This window comes from Carcharodon carcharias, chromosome 10 (genome assembly GCF_017639515.1).
Source record: "Carcharodon carcharias isolate sCarCar2 chromosome 10, sCarCar2.pri, whole genome shotgun sequence".
Taxonomy (NCBI): domain Eukaryota; kingdom Metazoa; phylum Chordata; class Chondrichthyes; order Lamniformes; family Lamnidae; genus Carcharodon; species Carcharodon carcharias.
In genome coordinates this window covers 59,921,910-59,941,581 of record NC_054476.1, presented here as the reverse complement: position 1 = coordinate 59,941,581, position 19,672 = coordinate 59,921,910, and the positions used below count along the sequence as shown (strand labels likewise).

Below are 19,672 nucleotides of genomic sequence, written 5' to 3'. Positions count from 1 at the left end.
TTTGGAAAATATACATTTTCTAAAACTATACAGGTCCCTTTCTGCTGCAGTAACTGGTGAGTCACCAGAATGATTCATACCTGTGTGCCCCTTTTTTGGTTCATTAACACAAAAATCTGCTGCAGTAAACAAATTTTGTGGCTTGTGCAGCAATGTCTTTAACTTCATAACTTTTTAACGTCTGGAGATGTCACAGAAGTCCTTTCCCTACCCCCACTGATAGCAGCCAGCCCTTCAAAAATTTTAGTGTGTTATGGATAATTGGTGTCTGAATATCTAGACAATGATGCTGTTCATAGCCAATTACTCTGCTTGCTGAATGGGCTTCTTGTGTCAGAATGCATTGTGAAGGGCTGTGGATCAATAAGCTTCATTAAATTTTTATAAAAAAAGCTTCTGTCTAGCATAAAAGCTTCATGAAAGTCAACAACACAATTTTTTATTTAATACAACAGTAATTCTGCCTGTGTTTGCTTCTTTGATTTTCTTTCTGATTTTCCATGTTAGTAACGGCTGTTGCTTAGTGATGCACACTGCAGCAGGTTGCAGGAGAGAAACTTCCAAATTCTTCTCATTGCTTTTGAGTTTGTCCTGACGTCATTTCCTTTCTAAAGTCAGAGCTTTGCCTGTTGCTAGTTTGAACATTGAGGAAAAAATGCACCACTGTCGAATGTCTTTGCTTTGTCAGTCGCAGCTGACAATTCTTTTGCTACTCTTTTGTGTAGTCTCCCCTTCAGACTTTTCAGGTTTAATAATTGATTCCCCACCACTGGAATTGAAACAGCTCACAGGTGTAGACTAATGGATTGAAGTGAAACAGTGTGCGAACAGAACGTGTCACAGGGCGTGGGACTGTAGATTTAAGGTATTTAAACTATGAAGCATTGAACCTGAGTTCTTTCTGAAGTGCAAGCTAAATATTAATTTTTGCTTTTTAAAGATATTGAATTTGCTTTCCAATTCCTGATTATGCACGTGGATGGAAGAAATCCCACAATTGCCTTTCTGGCTATTCATGAAGAAATTGTAATCACTATACATTTATGGTTAATTGTGAGTTTCCTTCAGAAGTGACAATATATTAGGCAATAGTTGATTATTTTAAAACTATGAGGAAGCTTTTCTGGTTTCCATCCATGTTCACTAAATTGTATGAGTGCAAGATATATCAGAAAATTTGGTGGGTTGAAATGCATGCCTGTAAAGGAACTCAACTAATTTTTCTCTCATTCATTTGAATGGAAGAAACGTGAGGTTGTTTCCTTTTCAGGAATTGACCCAGACTTAATAACTTTCTGATATATGCTGTGCTCAGATGCAGAGGCCCGTGAAAATCTGCCACTATTTTCCCACTTCCTCTCACAAACATTTTGCTTCATTTTTGGAGTACAATTTCAGGAGCATTGCCAGATCTCTTGTACCTTCCTGGTAGTGGCTTTTCATGTGCAAGCCTATTCACTCGATAGAATCAGGTTATTTGATCTTGGAGAGGATCACAGCTGAACCAGACCTGGTCTTCAGCTGACATCTACTTACATTTTTAATCAAAGATTGCTGGATGGTAATCAGGAGTGAAAACCTAAGGTTAATTTAAGCTCACCCTCAACTCAATAACACTGATTGTAGCATGCTCTGTGTTACCCTGGCTGATATGAGCTAGCATTGCACAGACTAAAGATCAACCTTAGAGCTTAACTTGATAGTAAGATCAGCATCATCAGGCATTGAAATTCATATACCATGTTAAATATTTGTGTAGTAGGCAGCATGTCTTTTAAGCTTGATGGCAACATCTGGATGTTTTAAAGTCAAATATTGATGGATATTAGTTAAGAGGGAGAACCCTGGTAAATGGACTGTTATAATTTGCTAATTTTGTTATGTCTTCCCAGTTAAATGTTGAAATACTAATCAGTTCTCTTGCAAAGCTAATCATGCATCAATTGCGTACTTATTGTGACAGAGAGTGTGGCTATTTTCATGAAAGTTTTATATTCATTGGCTGGAATATTTCTTTCAGGAGAGTAATGAATGGTGGAATAGACCACACTTTATTTTGCAAAAATACAAGTTATTTGATACTTAAAATGGCAGGGTTGCCTGTTGTGTTTCAGCAAAGCATAGTGGCGAGTGCTGCTGGTGGACCTTCCTGTGAATATAGTTCATTTAGAATGTAAGAAAGGTTCTAGAAAAAAAAATCCCATTTAAAAGACTTCTGATTAAGGTAAAAACTGACAGCAATTTAGACTAGAGCTTGCCACTTAAGTAAAATACAAATAAAAAATTGAACTAGAGAGTGCTTAGTGTGATGCCACATTAAGAAGTATTCAATATTGCTCAAAAAAGAGACATTTCAAAGCTTTTCGTCTTGCACTCTTCTGGACACTGTAAGAATGCCAGTATAGGGGGAAGGCAGCAGTTTATACTGTATACGAAAAGTGTGCTGATTGGTTGGCAAATGAACTCTGATTGGTAGAGGCGTTATCATGGAGAATGCACCAATGATGGTAACTGACAGTTAACTGCCAAACATTGTTTGAAATTTAAAACAGGCAGCTTGACTCTGATTGGTCAAGGCATTGCCCTGAGAAATGAGTCAGCGAATGGCATTGTATGTATTGGAAGCTACATATATTAATAGACAAAGCCCTGGTCTTTGCAGACAGAAAGAACATGTACACACATTGTGCCTGCTTCAGCTAAACAAGATAAGTGACAGTCATTTGCTGACTCATTCCTCAGGGCAATGTCTTGACCAATCAGAGTCAAGCTACCTGGTTTAAAATTCACTGTCAGTCACCATCACTGGTGCATTCTCCATGGCAATGCCTCTACCAATCAGAATCCACTTGCCAATCGATCAGCACCCTCTTCACATATAGTAGATATTGTTGCCTTGAAGAGTGCAAGATGAAAAGCTTTGAAAAGTTTCTTTTTTCAGCTTTCCTCAAGAATTGAATATAGTTCTACAGGTGTTCGTAGTTATATTTCAAAATGCCCATTATAATGACTTGGATAATGAAAATAAATGTAAGCTGATGAAATTTGTTGGCAACATAAAGTTAGGCAAAGGAGTGGGAATAGAGGGTCTCCCTCATCCTGACTACACTTCGCACTTTCCCTTCCATGCAATGACTATACTTTTTGACTGATGGCTGTCTGTTCCATTCTTCAATCCCCCTACCCTGGCTGATCTGAATTATCCTTTCTCCTCCTCCCTAAACCTCCTTATCTACTCCCCACACTACTACTTTCCTTTTTCTTCCTGTTTCTGCTCCCATTCCCGACATTGGTTCCATTATTCTCTGCCCTCTAACTCTGCGTAAGCTGAAGATTCAAATTGGTCTTGCCTATGTTTCGGGAATGCCACAGGAGATCAACGAGCAATAAATGACAATGAATTCACATTTGTTATCAATTTTGAGGCTTTGTATGTTGAGATTTTATCATTTTGAGGATATTTTTAGCACATATGTCAAAGCAACGTGCTAACATGTAGGAACTTGCACTCTGTGTAGTTCATTGCAATAATATTATTAAGTATATCTTGTATATCCTGTTAGAAATATAAATATCCATCAAAACTAAATAGAAACAAAAATGCTGGAAAAATTCAGGTTGCAGGGCAGAAAAGTGAACTGAACATGACACAGTGTTGCAGAAGCCATTCAAGTGAGGGGAGTTAATAGGAACATAGTAGTAGTAGGAGATCGTATAGTCGGGGGAGGTGGTGGGGGTGGGGGGGTGCGTTGAGACAGTTGTCAGCAGTTGAGAGTGAGTGTCCACCTGGCTATGTTGCCAGCCCAGTACCAGGATTTGTGATGTCTGCTTGAGGCTGGAGAGGAACTTGCAGTAGAGGGGGAGGATCAAATGTTTGTGGTCAACGTTGGTACCAACCACATAGATAGGACTAGGAAAGAGGCTCTGCTGAGGGATTGTGAGCAGCTACTGGCCAAATTAAAAAGCCGAACCTCAAAGTTAATAATCTTTGGAATATTTCCTGAGCCACGAGCAAATTGGCGTAGGATAAATATGATTAGAGAAATTAATACGTGGCTCAAAGACTGGTGAGGGAGCAATGGGCTTTGATTCATGGAGCACTGGCACCAGTACTGGGGAAAGTGAGAGCTGTATCATTGGGACAGGCTTCACTTGATCTGTTCTGGGACCAGTGTTCTGGCAAGTTGTATAACTAGAACGGTAGAGAGGACTTTAAACTAAATAGTGGGGGAAGGGATTGTGTGAAAGGAGATGTAGTAAATCAAAGGGTAACAATGAGATACAAGAGCAAGGTAGCAACTTTGGGTAAAGATAACCAGAATGTGGCAGGAAGGGACAGAGAATATAAACTTGCGTGCACCAACAGATAAAGCCAGCAATTGCAAAAATGGTAAAAAGACAAAGTTAAAGGCTCAGTATCTGAATACGCACAGCATTCCTAACAAAATGCATGAATTGTTAGCACAGATAGAAATAAATATGTATGACCTGATAGCCATCTCAGAGACATAGTTGCATGGTGACCAAGGCTGGGATCTGAATATTGAAGGGCATTTGACACTGTGCAAAGATTGGAGGCTAGGAAAATGTGGTAGGGTAGCTCCCTTAATTAAGGATGTTGTTAGTATAGTGGTAAAGTATGACCTTGGCTTGAAAGAACAAGATGTGGAATCAGTTTGGGTAGAGATAAGAAATAGGAAAGGTAAGATGTCACTTGTGGGAGTAGCTTCTTGGCCCCCTAACAGTTGTTACACTATAAGACAGAATATACAGAAAGAAATAAATGGGGCGTGGAAGAAAGGTACTGCAATAATCATGGGTGACTCTAGTCTACATGTAGATTGGGAGAATCAGATTGGCAAAGGAAGCCTGGAAAATGAATTCAGAGAGTGTATGCGGGACAGTTTCTTAGAGCAGAATGTTCTAGAGCCAACCAGGGAGCTGACTATTCTGGACCTGGTAATGATCAATGAGATAGGATTAATCAATAACTTCATGGCAAAAGAGCCTTAAAAGTGAGACCAATCATAACATGATAAAATTTCATGTTTAGTTTGAAGGGGTGAAGTATGGGTCGAAGAGTAGTGTTTTAAATCTGAATAAAGGCAATTATAAGGGTAGGAAAGCAGAGCTAACTAAAGTGAACTGGGAAACTAGTTTAAAAGGTAGGACAGCAGAGAGACAGTAGCAGACTTTTAAGGAGATGGTTAATAACTCTCAGTAAACAAAGACTCTGAGAAGGATGCATCAACCCTGGCTGAATGAAGAAATTAAGGATTGTATCAAATTGAAAGAAACACTACAAATCTGTAAAGATTAATAGTAGTCAGAAGATTGTCAGATTTTAAGAACCAGCAAAGAATGACTAAAGAAAATAGAGGGAGAAAGTTGAGTATGAGAGAAAGCTAGCTAGTAATGTAGAAACTCTTACTATCTATTTTTATAAGTATTTAAATAGGAAAAGGGTAACTAAAGCTAGTGTTGTTCTTCTAGAAAGTGAACCTGGGGAATTGATAATGGAGAACAAGGAAATAGTGGAGGCATTGAACAGGTATTTCGTGTCTGCCTTCACTGTAGAAGACTTAGAAAAGTTTCCAAAGATACTTGAAAATCAGAAGTTGAACTGGATGGAGTAACTTAAAACAATCACCATCACCAGGGAAAATGTGCTGGGGAAAACTATTAGACCTGAAGGCTGACAAGACCGCAGGACCTGATCCTGCATTCTAGGATCTTTTACTTTATTCATTCATGGGATGTGAATGTTGCTGGCTAGGCTAGCATTTATTCTCCATCCCTAATTGCCCTTGAGAAGGTGGTGGTTGGCTGCCTTTTTGAACTGCTGCAATCCATGTGGTGTATGTACACCCACAGTGCTGTTAGGGAGGGAGTTCCATGATTTTGACCCAGCGACAGTGAAGGAACAACGATATAGTTCCAATTCAGGGTGGTGAGTGTCTTGGAAGGCAACTTCCAGGTGGTGGTGTTCCCATCTACCTGCTGCCCTTGTCCTTCTAGTTGGTAGCGATCGTGGGTTTGGAAGGTGCTGTCTAAGAAGCTTTGGTGAGTTCCTGCAGTGCACCTTGTAGATGGTGCACACTGCTTTCACTGTGCATTGGTGTTGGAGGGAGTGTATGTTTGTGGATGGGGTGCCACTCAAGCAGACTGCTTTATCCTGGATGGTGTCGAGCTTTTTGAGTGTTGTTGGAGCTGCACTCATCTGGCAAGTGGAGAGTATTCCATCACAATCTTGACTTGTGCCTTGTAGATGGTGTTAAAAGAAGTGGCTTTGAAGATAGTAGAGGCATTGGTTATATTAATCTTCGAAAATTCCTTGGATTTTGGAAGGGTCCCAAATTGATTGAAAAATAGCTAATGTAATACCTTTATTTAAGAAAGGAGGGAGACAGAAAGCAGGAAACTACAGGCCAGTTAGCCTAACATCTGTCCATAGGGAAATTGCTAGAATCCATTATTAAGGAGGTTATAGTAAGATACTTAGAAAATCATAATGTGATCAGGCAGGGTCAACATGGCTTTATGAAAGGAAAATCATGTTTAATTTATTAGAGATTTTTGAGGAAGTATCAAGTAATGTGTCTAAAGGGGAACCTGTAGGTATAGTATACTTGGATTTCAAAAGGCATTTGACAAAATGGCCCAACAAAGGTTACTACACAAGATAAGTGCACATGGTGGCGGGGGTGGGGGTGGTGGCGGTAACATATTAGCATGGATAAAATATTGATTAGCTAATAGGAAGCTGACAGTAGGGATAAATGGGTCTTTTTTGGGTTGGCAGGACGTAACCAGTAAAATGCCACAGGGATCAGTATTGGGGCTCAACTATTTACAATGATTTGGTTGAAGGGACTGAATGTATGATAGCTAACTTTGCCGACGACACCAAGATAGGTAGGAAAGTAAGTTGTCAAGAAGAGGTAGAGTCCGCAGAGGAATATAGACAGGGTAAGTGAACAGTATCACAGTATCCTTCCAGTGCAGAAGGAACCCATTCAGCCCATTGGGTCTGCACTAGCTCTCTGAAAGAGCATTCCACTGAGTGACACTCCCCGGCCTTATCCCCGTAACCTCGCAAATACGAACATACAAAAAAAATTGGCAGGTGGAATATAGTGTGGGAAAATGTGAACTTGTCTACTTTGGCAAGAAGAATAGAAAAGCAGTATATTATTTAAACAGAGTGCAACTACAGAACGCCACAGTACAGCGTGCTTTGGGTGTTCTGGTACATGAATCACAAAAAGTTGGTATGCAAATGCAGGAAGTGATTAGGAAGGCAAATGGAATGTTGGCGTTTATTGCAAGGGGAATTAAGTGTCAAACTGAGCAAGTGTTTCTACAGCTATACAGGGCCTTTGTTAGATCGCATCTGGAGTTGTGTGTAGAGTTTTGGTCTCCATCTTTAAGAAAGTATGTAATCCCATTGGAAGTAGTTCAATGAAGTTTCAATGACTGAAGGGATTGTCTTATGAGGAATGATGGAGCAGGACAGGCCTATATATCCATTGGATTTTAGATAAATGGGTATGAGAAGTGAACTTGTTGAAATATGTAAGATCCTGAAGGAACAGGATAGATGCTGAGAGGATGTTTCCCCTTATAAGGAAGCCTAAAACTAGGTTTTAAAGTTTAAAAATTAGGGGTCTCCCTTTTAAAGTTGAGATGAGCAGAATTTATTTTCTCTCAGAGAGCCGTTAATCCGTGGAATTCTCTACTCCAGAGGGCAGTGGAGGCTGGGTCATTGAATATTTTCAAGGCTGAGTTAGATTTTTGACCAGCAAGGGAGTCGTGGTTATGAGAGGCAGACAGAAAAGTGGAGCTGAGGCCACATTCCAATCAGTCATGACCTTATCGAATGGCGGAGCAGACTCGACCGAATGGCCTTCTCCTGCTCCCAATTTTTACCTTCTTGTGAGACCAAGATCAGGTGCTATATAAATGAAAATAATTTCTTTCTATGCTCAAAAACTTGATTTATTTTCTTTTGAGACCATTTATAGAAGTGTGTTTGCATTTATATAGCACCTGATCACATCCTTGGGAATTTCCATTGTTCATAGGATCTTTTGTATCCAACTAAATACACAGATGGAGTTTTGTTTCAACTACTATGAGCAATGCAAAATAATTAATCATAAGGGGATTTCATAAAAGTGCAATTTACTGTCATATAACTTATGGTGGAGTGTAAGATTAGAACAGCAGAGTCTTATTTCTCCTTCCCCCTTATGGATTTGTGGTCAAAGGAATGTGTAATATCGAGTCATACAGATCAGAACATTCCATGTTCAATTTCCATTTAATTACAATGAATTTACTGATAAGAGTTGGGTTATTACTTGTAGTCTCAGTAACCCTATGCTAAGATTGGGGGGGGGTGGAGTCTGTCTTTGTGTGTGTGGTGCGTGTGTGTATCTGTGTGTAATATATCAGGCAAGGAGAAGACTGACACTTTCAGGACAGGAGGGGGATAAGAGATCTCTTTTAATGTATTTTCAACTATTACAATAGCCAACAACACTGATCAACAATAACGTAAGTGCAAATGGATTTCAGAAAATTGCAATTAACTGGCATACACAATTTAGTGCAGCATCAGAATTTACTTTTGAATCATGTTTAGATACAGATACTACCAATGACATTGTCAAAGTTGGAGCATTTTGCAATTCTGTTGCTAACATGGGGGCAGCATGAGCTCCTTCTAATGACCTGTTTGGCAGTGGCACCAGCACCCTCAGGTGAACAATTTATATTTATATAGAGCCTTTAGTTCCAAAGAGCTTCAAAATAGTAGAATCAAACAAAATTTGACACTGAGTATAAGAAGAAATAGTGGGATAGATGAGCAGAAGTTTGGTCACATGGTTAGACATTAAGGAGCATATTACAAAGACAAGAGAGAGGTGGAAAAACTTAGGGCACAAATTCCAGAACTTATGGCCTTTGCAGTTGAAGACATAGCTGCAAATGGTGTAGTGATTTAAAATTGTGGATGCTCAAGAGACTAGGATTAGAAGAATACAGAGATCTCGAAGAGTTATAAGCTTGGAGCAGGTTACAGAGATAGCAAGAGAATTGAACAAAGGATCAGAATGAAAAAATTGAATCACTGCTGGACCTCGAGATAGTGTAGGTCATTGAGCATGGGCGATGGGTAAATGGGACTTGGTTTGAGTAGGACACGGGCTGCAAAGCTTTGGATGAACTTAATTTTATGGAGGATGGAAGAAAGTAGGCCAGTTAAGAGAGGATTAGAATAGTGAAGTCTAGAGGCAACAAAGGCATGAATGAAGGTATCAGCAGTGGATGAGCTGAAGCAGGGACAGAGATGCCGATGTTATGGAGGTAGAAGTAGGTGGTCTTGGTAATTTCTTTTTTATTCATTTGTGGAATGTGAGCATCGCTGGCTAGGCCAACATTTTTTGCCCATCCCATGAATGAATAAAAAGTGGTGATGAGCTGCCTTCTTGAACCATTTCAGGTGACTCTCTGGCTGTGACTGGATAGGCAAGAATGGAACCAGGTGAGTTGGGTCCTTCCTGGCTGAGTGGAGAGGTTGGTGTGGCTAACTATGTCAAAGACAGCTGACTGGTCTAAAAGGATGAGGGGGAATGATTATCATGGTCACAATAACATAGGATGCCATTTGTAACTTTGATAAAGACCATTTCAGTGCTGTAACCTGGTCAAAAACCTGATTGGTGGTATTCAAATATGGAGTTGTAGGAAAGTTGGGCAGAGATTTAAAAGGCAACAACATGGTCCTGGACTTTGGAGAGAAAAAGGAGGTTGGAGATGGAGTTGTAAGGCCAAATATGTCAAGGGTGTTTTGTTTCTGTAAATGACATATTTGAAGGGAGCAGTATCTGCGGAAAAGGCACGATTAACAATATGAACCAACTTGGGAGCCAGGAAGAGAGGTTGAGTTAACTCAGCAAAGAGGACATAATGAGTTCAGGTCGAGGTTCAAATGACCAATTCTTTGTTGGTTTAGCCTCAATCTCAAGTCATGATGCCCTCTTTCCTCTTGAGTTCATCCAACTTCCCTTCATGGCTCATCATCCAGGTTTCTGTCAAGGCCACAATCATCTACAATAAGCTCATGGATGGCAAGGGTATTATTCACAAGTGAATGGACATTTTGGAGGGAGATGCAAAGAGAGGCAGTAATAGCTGATATTCTGGCAGTGTGCATGTGGCGATGGGTAAGGGAACTGGACTAGATTAGTCCCCAGTGATTATTTATGGGTGGGAAGGTCAGCAAGAGGGTAGGATCTGGGGCAGTTGGGATTGCTGCTCAAAAGGATGCAGCAATGAGTGCCTCAATCGGAGAATAAAGCTGTCAACTTATCTAAGAAGGAAGTCAAACCTGGGATACAGGCAGGAGAGAAGGAAGGTCAAGGAGTGTTGAAGGGTTAAGGGAGGGATTTGGAAGGGAAAACCAGTTGAGAGAGGAGGGATGAACGGAGACATAAAGACAGATTATAGGCGCCAAGGAGGGGGGAAAGAGAAAATAAAGAAGAAAAGGAGAAATGTAAAAAAAAAGAAGCATGTGTTCTAAATGGTGAGAGGTTGCAGTGCTCTGAGAGACAGAGGGATACGGGTCTCCTAGTGTATGAATAGCAAAAGGTTAGTATGCAGGTACAACAAGTAATTAAGAAAGCAAATAGAATGCTATCATTTATTGTAAAGGGAATTGAATGTAAGAGTAGGTGAGGTTATGCTTCAGTTATACAAGGCATTGGTGAGACCGCACCTAGAGCACTGTGTACAGTATTGTTCTCCTTGTTTAAGGAAGAATGTAAATGCATTGGAAGCAGTTCAGAGAAGGTTTACTAGACTAATAACTGGAATGGGCAGGTTGTCTTTTGAAGAGAGGCTGTACAGGTTAGACTTGTATCTGCTGGAGTTTAGAAGAGTAAGAGGTGACTTGATTGAAACATATAAGATCCTGAAATAACTTGATAGGGTGGATGTGGAAAGGATGTTTCCTCTTGTGGGAGAATCTAGAACTAGGGATCACTGTTTAAAACAAAGGGGCCACCGTTTAAGACGGAAATGAGGAGAATTTTTTTCTCTGAGTCATGAGTCTTTGGAACCCTTTTCCTCAAAAGGTGGAGGAGGCAGAATCTTTGAATATTTTTAAGGCAGAGGTAGATAGATTTTTGCCAAGCTAGGGGATGAAAGGTTATTGGGTGTAGGTGGGCATGTGGAGTTGAGCTTAAAATCAGATCAGTCGTGATCTTATTGAATGGTGGAGCAGGTTCAAAGGCTAAGTGGCATACTCCTTCTAAGTTATATGTTCATATAACTGATTAGCTTGTGTTCAGGGTAGCAGTCAAAACAGACATGTGAATGGACACAGAAACTCAAGTTGCACAAATAAAGTTAAATAGCAACATTTAGAATAGGTATGTCCTGGCAATAAACTGAGAAACGAGAATAAACTATTGGGTGAGATTTAATATGTGCGACAGGGGTCTTGCCCATCGGTTCGAGAACCAGTGGGAACCTCACATTGCTTCTTTCCCAGAAGCCCGATGGCATTACAAAGTAACCGGGCATTTACCTGGACATTGTTGGACCTTGCATTCGATTAAACTCCAAGCAGGTGGACATGAGTGCTACCAGCTAATCAGAGGGGAGCAAAGGCCACTGCAAATGCTACACTTGGTTCTGCAGGAAAGATTGGTGATGGTTCCCTAGAGAGGGGTAGTGTGGGTGGGATCAGGGTCGTGAGGAGGGGTTCCTGGCAATGAGGATGCATGTACTGGAAGCAAGGGCAAGGAGGTGGCTTTCAGCCGCTGCCCCATTCTTGATGCTAGATCCCTTGATCAGGCACACACTGCCTGTGAAAGCGCCACCCCCCGGAAGGCTGCTGGCAGGGTTTGTTGTGCGATCACCTGAAATGGCAAGTCCACCATTGAATATGAGTGGCAGTGGGAAGAAGCCCTTATGCATCACAATTTGCGTTGGGGTGGGAAGACTGTCTTAGACCCTTCCCAATCTGAGCTTGATCAGGAGGAGAGTTGGGGAACTGGCAGCTCCCCACCTGTACCCTTCCAATCAAGCAGACTCATCTCCTCTGAACTGGCCCCAACGGGGTTTGGTTGGGGGAACTTCAGTTCCACCTGATAGGAGGGAGTCAGAGGATGTGTGTTGGGATAAGGTTGATGAGATAGGGTGGAATCAACTTGGAGCATTGACAATTTGAAGCCCAAGTTTGGAAGTATGTGTAGAGGGCAGGTGAGCTCCAGAAGCTGTATTGAATGGTCATTGTCGTCAGCTGTCCCTCAATTCGAGGATGACATACTCAGAGTCGCAAGTTTCTGTCATGGGCCTTCATGTTACTGAACAGGCTGATTCTCCACCTGGATATTTTTGGACACATGGGGCGGAACATCCCACAAGCTGGTGGAATCTGAATGATTGGAAGCAAGCTCCTTCCAGTCATTAATGTCAATGTTGCCCGGCTTCAAAGAGAGCTTCAAAGTGTCTTTGAAGAATTTTCTTTGTCCTCCCCTAGAACGATGGCCATTTGAGAATTGAAAAACAGGAACTGGTGGGGAGATGCTTTTCAACCATCTGGACGCAGTGCCCAGTCCATCGAAGTTGATTTTGCAGGAGTTTTGCCTGAATGCTTGAGGATCTGGCTTCAAGAAGGACAGTAGTATTTGTTCAACAGTTCTCCCAATGAATCCAGAGATTGCACTGGAGGTATTGTTGATGGAATTTCTCTAGCACTCTTACATGTCTCTGATACACAGTCTAGGTTCACCACAGTGCAGGAGTGTGTTGATGACAACTGCTCTGTACACGAGGACTTTTGTTGAGTTATGGAGATCTTTATTGTCAAACATTTACTGCTGTAGTTTCAGGAATGCAACAAATGTAACTATCTTTTGTTATGATTGGGATGGGAGTACTGTGGTCTTTATCTAGGTCCACTGCTCCGCAGGTCACACCATTAATTCAAAAGTTCAATTTACTCACCAAAATGGCCAATTATTTACTTTCACTACTGTTAGATCCAGAATAAAACAGACTTTAACCAGGCTTCTTTCCATAAACTCAGAATGATTGATTTATTATAAAACAAAGCTTTTTTTGTTAAACGGGTTTCAAGAGTTGTTTAACACACAATTGTACTCTGGAAGTATAGCTATCTATCCATTTAAAAAATATCCCAGTGCGTGCACACGTGTACACAAATGCGCGCATACACACAACCAAAGAACAAACAGGTCAGGTCTCTCTGCAGAGATGGGCTTTAGAGGATAGGTGTTATAAAAATAAAGGAAAATGTTTGCAGGGTCTCGCTGATGATCTGGAACTCTCTCATGTGAAGATGGGCTGCTGCTCCTGGTAGATAGCTGGAGGTTCTCACCAATGGAGCTTCTCCATGTCGGAGAATATAACTGGTTCAATCCCTCTTCTCAGCTCTCAGGTTTCCAAAAAACAGACAAGTTCTACTGAGCTGAGGATTCTTAGCTGGGTACTGCCAACAAATTTATTTCATGCAAGGCAGGAAGGCGAGCTGGGCAGCCTTTTTACTTTCTCAGTTCAGTCCCAACTGAGCTCAGAAATACAAGTCCAAAACTTCAAGTTCATCCCTGGCTTGTGATTTCTAGTAACTCACTAGCTTTTGCCTTTAAGCTAGTTTTTCTCATCAATTAAAATAATTGCAATATAAACAAACACATATCTCATCCCCCTTCAAGTACCATGCTGATCAGGTGATTTATTGGAAAAGGCATGCTTGTTGATAGTTCCAAAGTGAACTTCTGACTTTGTTTAAAAAAAATTCCAGGTCAGCATCCAAAGGTCTAAACAATGCAATGTTTTTCCAAACTTTAACAGAAAATTCCATTTTGTGGAGATAAGGTTTTCCCAACACTTCAAGAAGGGAGATAAATTATGCTTGGAAACTATCTGTGCCCCCCCAAAATTCCGGAAGATAAATGACATGTGGTGGGAAGAGAAAGCCCAAGAGATCCCACAATATATTGACATTTGGTTCAGTAAATCACGAGGCTTTGTGGAGTGTGCTCCAAAGATTTGGATGGCCAAGACATAACAATCCTACAATTGCTTCATGATAGTATGACTACAACTATCTTGCGTGGGAGATCTGAAACAGAAGCTTTCAAAATCTGGACCAGGGTCAAGCAAGGTTGTGTGATAGCCCCCATGCCATTTACAAGCTACTGACAGTGGCTATTCACTTCATCGAAGATCAACTGCCCTCTGGTGTGAATATTAAGTACCACCTAAATAGAAGACTCTTTAACCTCAATTGCCTCCCTGCCAAAACCAACTGACAACCATAGAAACACATGATCTACAGTTCATGGGATAACTGCAGTGTTGTTGCCTATTCTGCACCAGATTTTCAAGCCATTCTTAATTTCTGCATACAGGAGTCTCAACCTGTCATTGAATGTTGTCAGAACAAAACTCATATCAACCCAGACCTGGTCAGTCAAATAATCCGCCTCATTTATGTTGAAGAGGAGATTCTGGAATAAGTTGAGCATTTCCCATACCTTGGCACCATTGACAAGGAAATCCAACACAAGATCAACTTTTCCAGCTCAACCTTCTATAAACTATGGCAGTGAGTGTTTGACAACAAAATACCTCCATCAATCAACAAAAGTCCTAGTGTAATGCTGTGCAAGCATTCAGACAAAACTGCTGCAAAATCAACTATGATGAATTAGACATGTGTCCAGATTGCTGCCAGGTCCCGTTTTCTCAGCTCTCAAATGGCTAGCATTCTAGGGAGGACAAAGCAAATACCATAAAGACACTTTGAAGCTCTCCTTGAAACATGGCGCCATTTACATTAATGACTGGGAGGAGCTCGCTACTAATTGTTCAAAATAGCGACAACTTGTCCATCAAACTGCATCATGTTTTGAGTCCTGATGCCTTAATGATGAGGCAGAACGGCAGCAGAGAATGACAAAAAAGGAAGTAAGCCCTGCGTTCCGGATCTCACTAACTTGTGGGACATCCTACCCCATGTGCCCAAAGATCTGAGGGTTGCATATCAGCTTGTTCAGTCACATGAGGACCCGTAGCAGAAACTCACAACCCTGACTAGATTCCATTCTCAAATCAAGGGACAGCTGACGATGAGTTCCAGAAGAAGTAGCAGCAGTTGGGTAGCAATTGTAGCCTAGACTGGTAAGTATTTACAATCTGCCTGACAGTGGCAGTTCACCTCATCAAACATAATTGCTCACCGATGACAGAATTAAATACCGTCTAGGTGGAAAACTCTTTAACCGTAGTCATCTCCATGCCAAAACTAAACTAAACACCACAGATATACATGATCTACAGTTTGTGAGTGACTGCAGTCTGGTTGTCCACTTTGTACCAGATCTGCAAGCCATTCTCAATCTCTTCAATTCTACATACAAAGAACTTGGCTTGTCCTTGAATGTTGCCAAAGCAAGGCTCATATATCAATCCACCCTGGCCAGCCAAATATTACACTCCCCATATATATATATATATATATATATATGAAGGAGAAACTGTGGAATATATTGAACATTCCTCATACCTTGGCAGCCCCTCTCTCAAAAGGTCACCATTGATGAGAAATTCAACATCAGATCAGCTGCGCAAGCTCAGTCCTCTACAAACGAAAGTAGCGAGTGTTTGACAACAAAATAGTTTTGAGGTTAGCATATCGGAGATCCCGCTGCTAAATATATTTTCATATGAATGAAGAGCCCAGAGCTGTGCAACATGGTGACAAAATGAAGTCAATAAACCTGAAGGACCAATAGGACAGTTATAAGTTTAGCATGTAACAGAAGTGTGGGGAATGGGTTATAAAGTAGGCAAAATTACCTTACAATTTGAGGAAAAAATAGCAGATTAGAGACATGGCAGCTGAGTTTTCTAGTGTTGTCCATTGGAGAAGCTTAGTCTTGATATCCAGGAACCTGGAAACCAAATTTGAGAAAAGAACTGCTGATAAAAGCAAAGAGCAGCTATAGTTGAGAGATGGGAGTGGGCAGGTAACTTTGTACTTGCAATTGATAAGGGAGGATTAGCATTAAATCACTGTTAGAGTAGGGAAATTTAAACAATGGAAGAAATAAGATTAGGAGTGAAAAGGCAAAGAATGGTAATGAAAAAAACAAAAAAACTGCGGATGCTGGAAATCCAAAACAAAAACAGAATTACCTGGAAAAACTCAGCAGGTCTGGCAGCATCGGCGGAGAAGAAAAGAGTTGACGTTTCGAGTCCTCATGACCCTTCGACAGAACTTGAGTTCGAGTCCAGGAAAGAGCTGAAATATAAGCTGGTTTAAGGTGTGTGTGTGGGGGGCGGAGAGATAGAGAGACAGAGAGGTGGAGGGGGTTGGTGTGGTTGTAGCGACAAACAAGCAGTGATAGAAGCAGATCATCAAAAGATGTCAACAACAATAGTACAATAGAACACATAGGTGTTAAAGTTAAAGTTGGTGATATTATCTAAACGAATGTGCTAATTAAGAATGGATGGTAGGGCACTCAAGGTATAGCTCTAGTGGGTTTTTTTTTATATAATGGAAATAGGTGGGAAAAGGAAAATCTTTATAATTTATTGGGAAAAAAAAAAGAAGGGGGAAACAGAAAGGGGGTGGGGATGGGGGAGGGGACTCACGACCTAAAGTTGTTGAATTCAATATTCAGTCCGGAAGGCTGTAAAGTCCCTAGTCGGAAGATGAGGTGTTGTTCCTCCAGTTTGCGTTGGGCTTCACTGGAACAATGCAGCAAGCCAAGGACAGACATGTGGGCAAGAGAGCAGGGTGGAGTGTTAAAATGGCAAGCGACAGGGAGGTTTGGGTCATTCTTGCGGACAGACCGCAGGTGTTCTGCAAAGCGGTCGCCCAGTTTACGTTTGGTCTCTCCAATGTAGAGGAGACCACATTGGGAGCAACGAATGCAGTAGACTAAGTTGGGGGAAATGCAAGTGAAATGCTGCTTCACTTGAAAGGAGTGTTTGGGTCCTTGGACGGTGAGGAGAGAGGAAGTGAAGGGGCAGGTGTTGCATCTTTTGCGTGGGCAAGGGGTTGTGCCATAGGAGGGGGTTGAGGAGTAGGGGGTGATGGAGGAGTGGACCAGGGTGTCCCGGAGGGAGCGATCCCTACGGAATGCCGATAAGGGGGGTGAAGGGAAGATGTGTTTGGTAGTGGCATCATGCTGGAGTTGGCGGAAATGGCGGAGGATGATCCTTTGAATGCGGAGGCTGGTGGGGTGATAAGTGAGGACAAGGGGGACCCTATCATGTTTCTGGGAGGGAGGAGAAGGAGTGAGGGCGGATGCGCGGGAGATGGGCCGGACACGGTTGAGGGCCCTGTCAACGACTGTGGGTGGAAAACCTCGGTTAAGGAAGAAGGAGGACATGTCAGAGGAACTGTTTTTGAATGTAGCATCATCGGAACAGATGCGACGGAGGCGAAGGAACTGAGAGAATGGGATGGAGTCCTTACAGGAAGTGGGGTGTGAGGAGCTGTAGTCGAGATAGCTGTGGGTGTCGGTGGGTTTGTAATGGATATTGGTGGACAGTCTATCACCAGAGATTGAGACAGAGAGGTCAAGGAAGGGAAGGGAAGTGTCAGAGATGGACCACGTGAAAATGATGGAGGGGTGGAGATTGGAAGCAAAATTAATAAATTTTTCCAAGTCCTGACGAGAGCATGAAGCAGCACCGAAATAATCATCGATGTACCGGAGAAAGAGTTGTGGAAGGGGGCCGGAGTAGGACTGCAACCTCAACCGTGTCCGGCCCATCTCCCGCGCATCCGCCCTCACTCCTTCTCCTCCCTCCCAGAAACATGATAGGGTCCCCCTTGTCCTCACTTATCACCCCACCAGCCTCCGCATTCAAAGGATCATCCTCCGCCATTTCCGCCAACTCCAGCATGATGCCACTACCAAACACATCTTCCCTTCACCCCCCTTATCGGCATTCCGTAGGGATCGCTCCCTCCGGGACACCCTGGTCCACTCCTCCATCACCCCCTACTCCTCAACCCCCTCCTATGGCACAACCCCTTGCCCACGCAAAAGATGCAACACCTGCCCCTTCACTTCCTCTCTCCTCACCGTCCAAGGACCCAAACACTCCTTTCAAGTGAAGCAGCATTTCACTTGCATTTCCCCCAACTTAGTCTACTGCATTCGTTGCTCCCAATGTGGTCTCCTCTACATTGGAGAGACCAAACGTAAACTGGGCGACCGCTTTGCAGAACACCTGCGGTCTGTCCGCAAGAATGACCCAAACCTCCCTGTCGCTTGCCATTTTAACACTCCACCCTGCTCTCTTGCCCACATGTCTGTCCTTGGCTTGCTGCATTGTTCCAGTGAAGCCCAACGCAAACTGGAGGAACAACACCTCATCTTCCGAATAGGGACTTTACAGCCTTCCGGACTGAATATTGAATTCAACAACTTTAGGTCGTGAGTCCCCTCCCCCATCCCCACCCCCTTTCTGTTTCCCCCTTCTTTTTTTTTTCCCAATAAATTATAAAGATTTTCCTTTTCCCACCTATTTCCATTATATAAAAAAAAACTCACTAGAGCTATACCTTGAGTGCCCTACCATCCATTCTTAATTAGCACATTCGTTTAGATAATATCACCAACTTTAACTTTAACACCTATGTGTTCTATTGTACTATTGTTGTTGACATCTTTTGATGATCTGCTTCTATCACTGCTTGTTTGTCGCTACAACCACACCAACCCCCTCCACCTCTCTGTCTCTCTATCTCTCCGCCCCCCACGCACACACCTTAAACCAGCTTATATTTCAGCTCTTTCCTGGACTCGAACTCAAGTTCTGTCGAAGGGTCATGAGGACTCGAAACGTCAACTCTTTTCTTCTCCGCCGATGCTGCCAGACCTGCTGAGTTTTTCCAAAGAATGGTAATGGATGACTAAGGATCGAGTTGCACAGCAATAAAGCTCCTTAGTGAACTGCCGGCCCAGATGCCATCTTCCTTTGTTAAACCATTGTTAACACCATTTGATGCATTGAGACTGGTGATTGGAGGCTGTGACAATATGAATGGAGAATGATGCAAGTAACACACATTTCTTTTGAGTGTCGAGTTTGAGAGAATCTGTTCAGGCTATTGATAACTAACTGTTGTAATTGTAGAACTTAGCAACAAAAATAACTAGGTGAAAATGTGAGATTATGTTTAAAATTATAAAGTTGAATTGACTTCCTCTTGTGAAAATTCAGTTCCACAAAAAGAGTGCTAAGAGAGTCTAAATATATTGGCCCAAATTTTGTGGTCAGCGGCAAACTAACCACATTTACTCCTCATTTTGCTTACCCTTGCCCACAGATGTTCTGTGGGCTTTTATACTGCAATTTGTCGTTATCAGACAGCCAAAATGTCATGGTGCCCTCAAGAGGGTAACTTAGTGAACGTTGCAACAGATTGAAGAGGCACACAAAGTCTAAACCAGAAGGTGCAAGTTAAATGTAGTATTTAATTCAGTGGCCCAGATTTTGCAAGGATAGTAGTGATGTTATATGTGATTTTTATTATGTGTAAATCAGTCAGAAACTTTCAATGTATGCACATATGCAGTTAAACCGGGAAATCTGGAAATTGCTAATC

At 42.0% G+C, this 19,672-nt stretch overlaps 1 protein-coding gene across 13 annotated transcripts in view; it reads left to right on the top strand.

Moving 5' to 3' along the window:
- The window catches only part of dagla (diacylglycerol lipase, alpha), a 485,025-nt gene that overhangs the window by 242,316 nt on the left and 223,037 nt on the right, over positions 1-19,672 (top strand). Inside the window, exon 1 of one of the 13 annotated variants that reach the window (XM_041197361.1) lies at positions 770-865. The exons of the other annotated variants lie outside the window; for them this stretch is intronic. The gene's annotated coding sequence lies outside the window, so the exon portion shown is untranslated. Of the gene's footprint in view, positions 1-769; positions 866-19,672 lie in introns of those variants that run through there. 13 annotated transcript variants of the gene reach the window in all.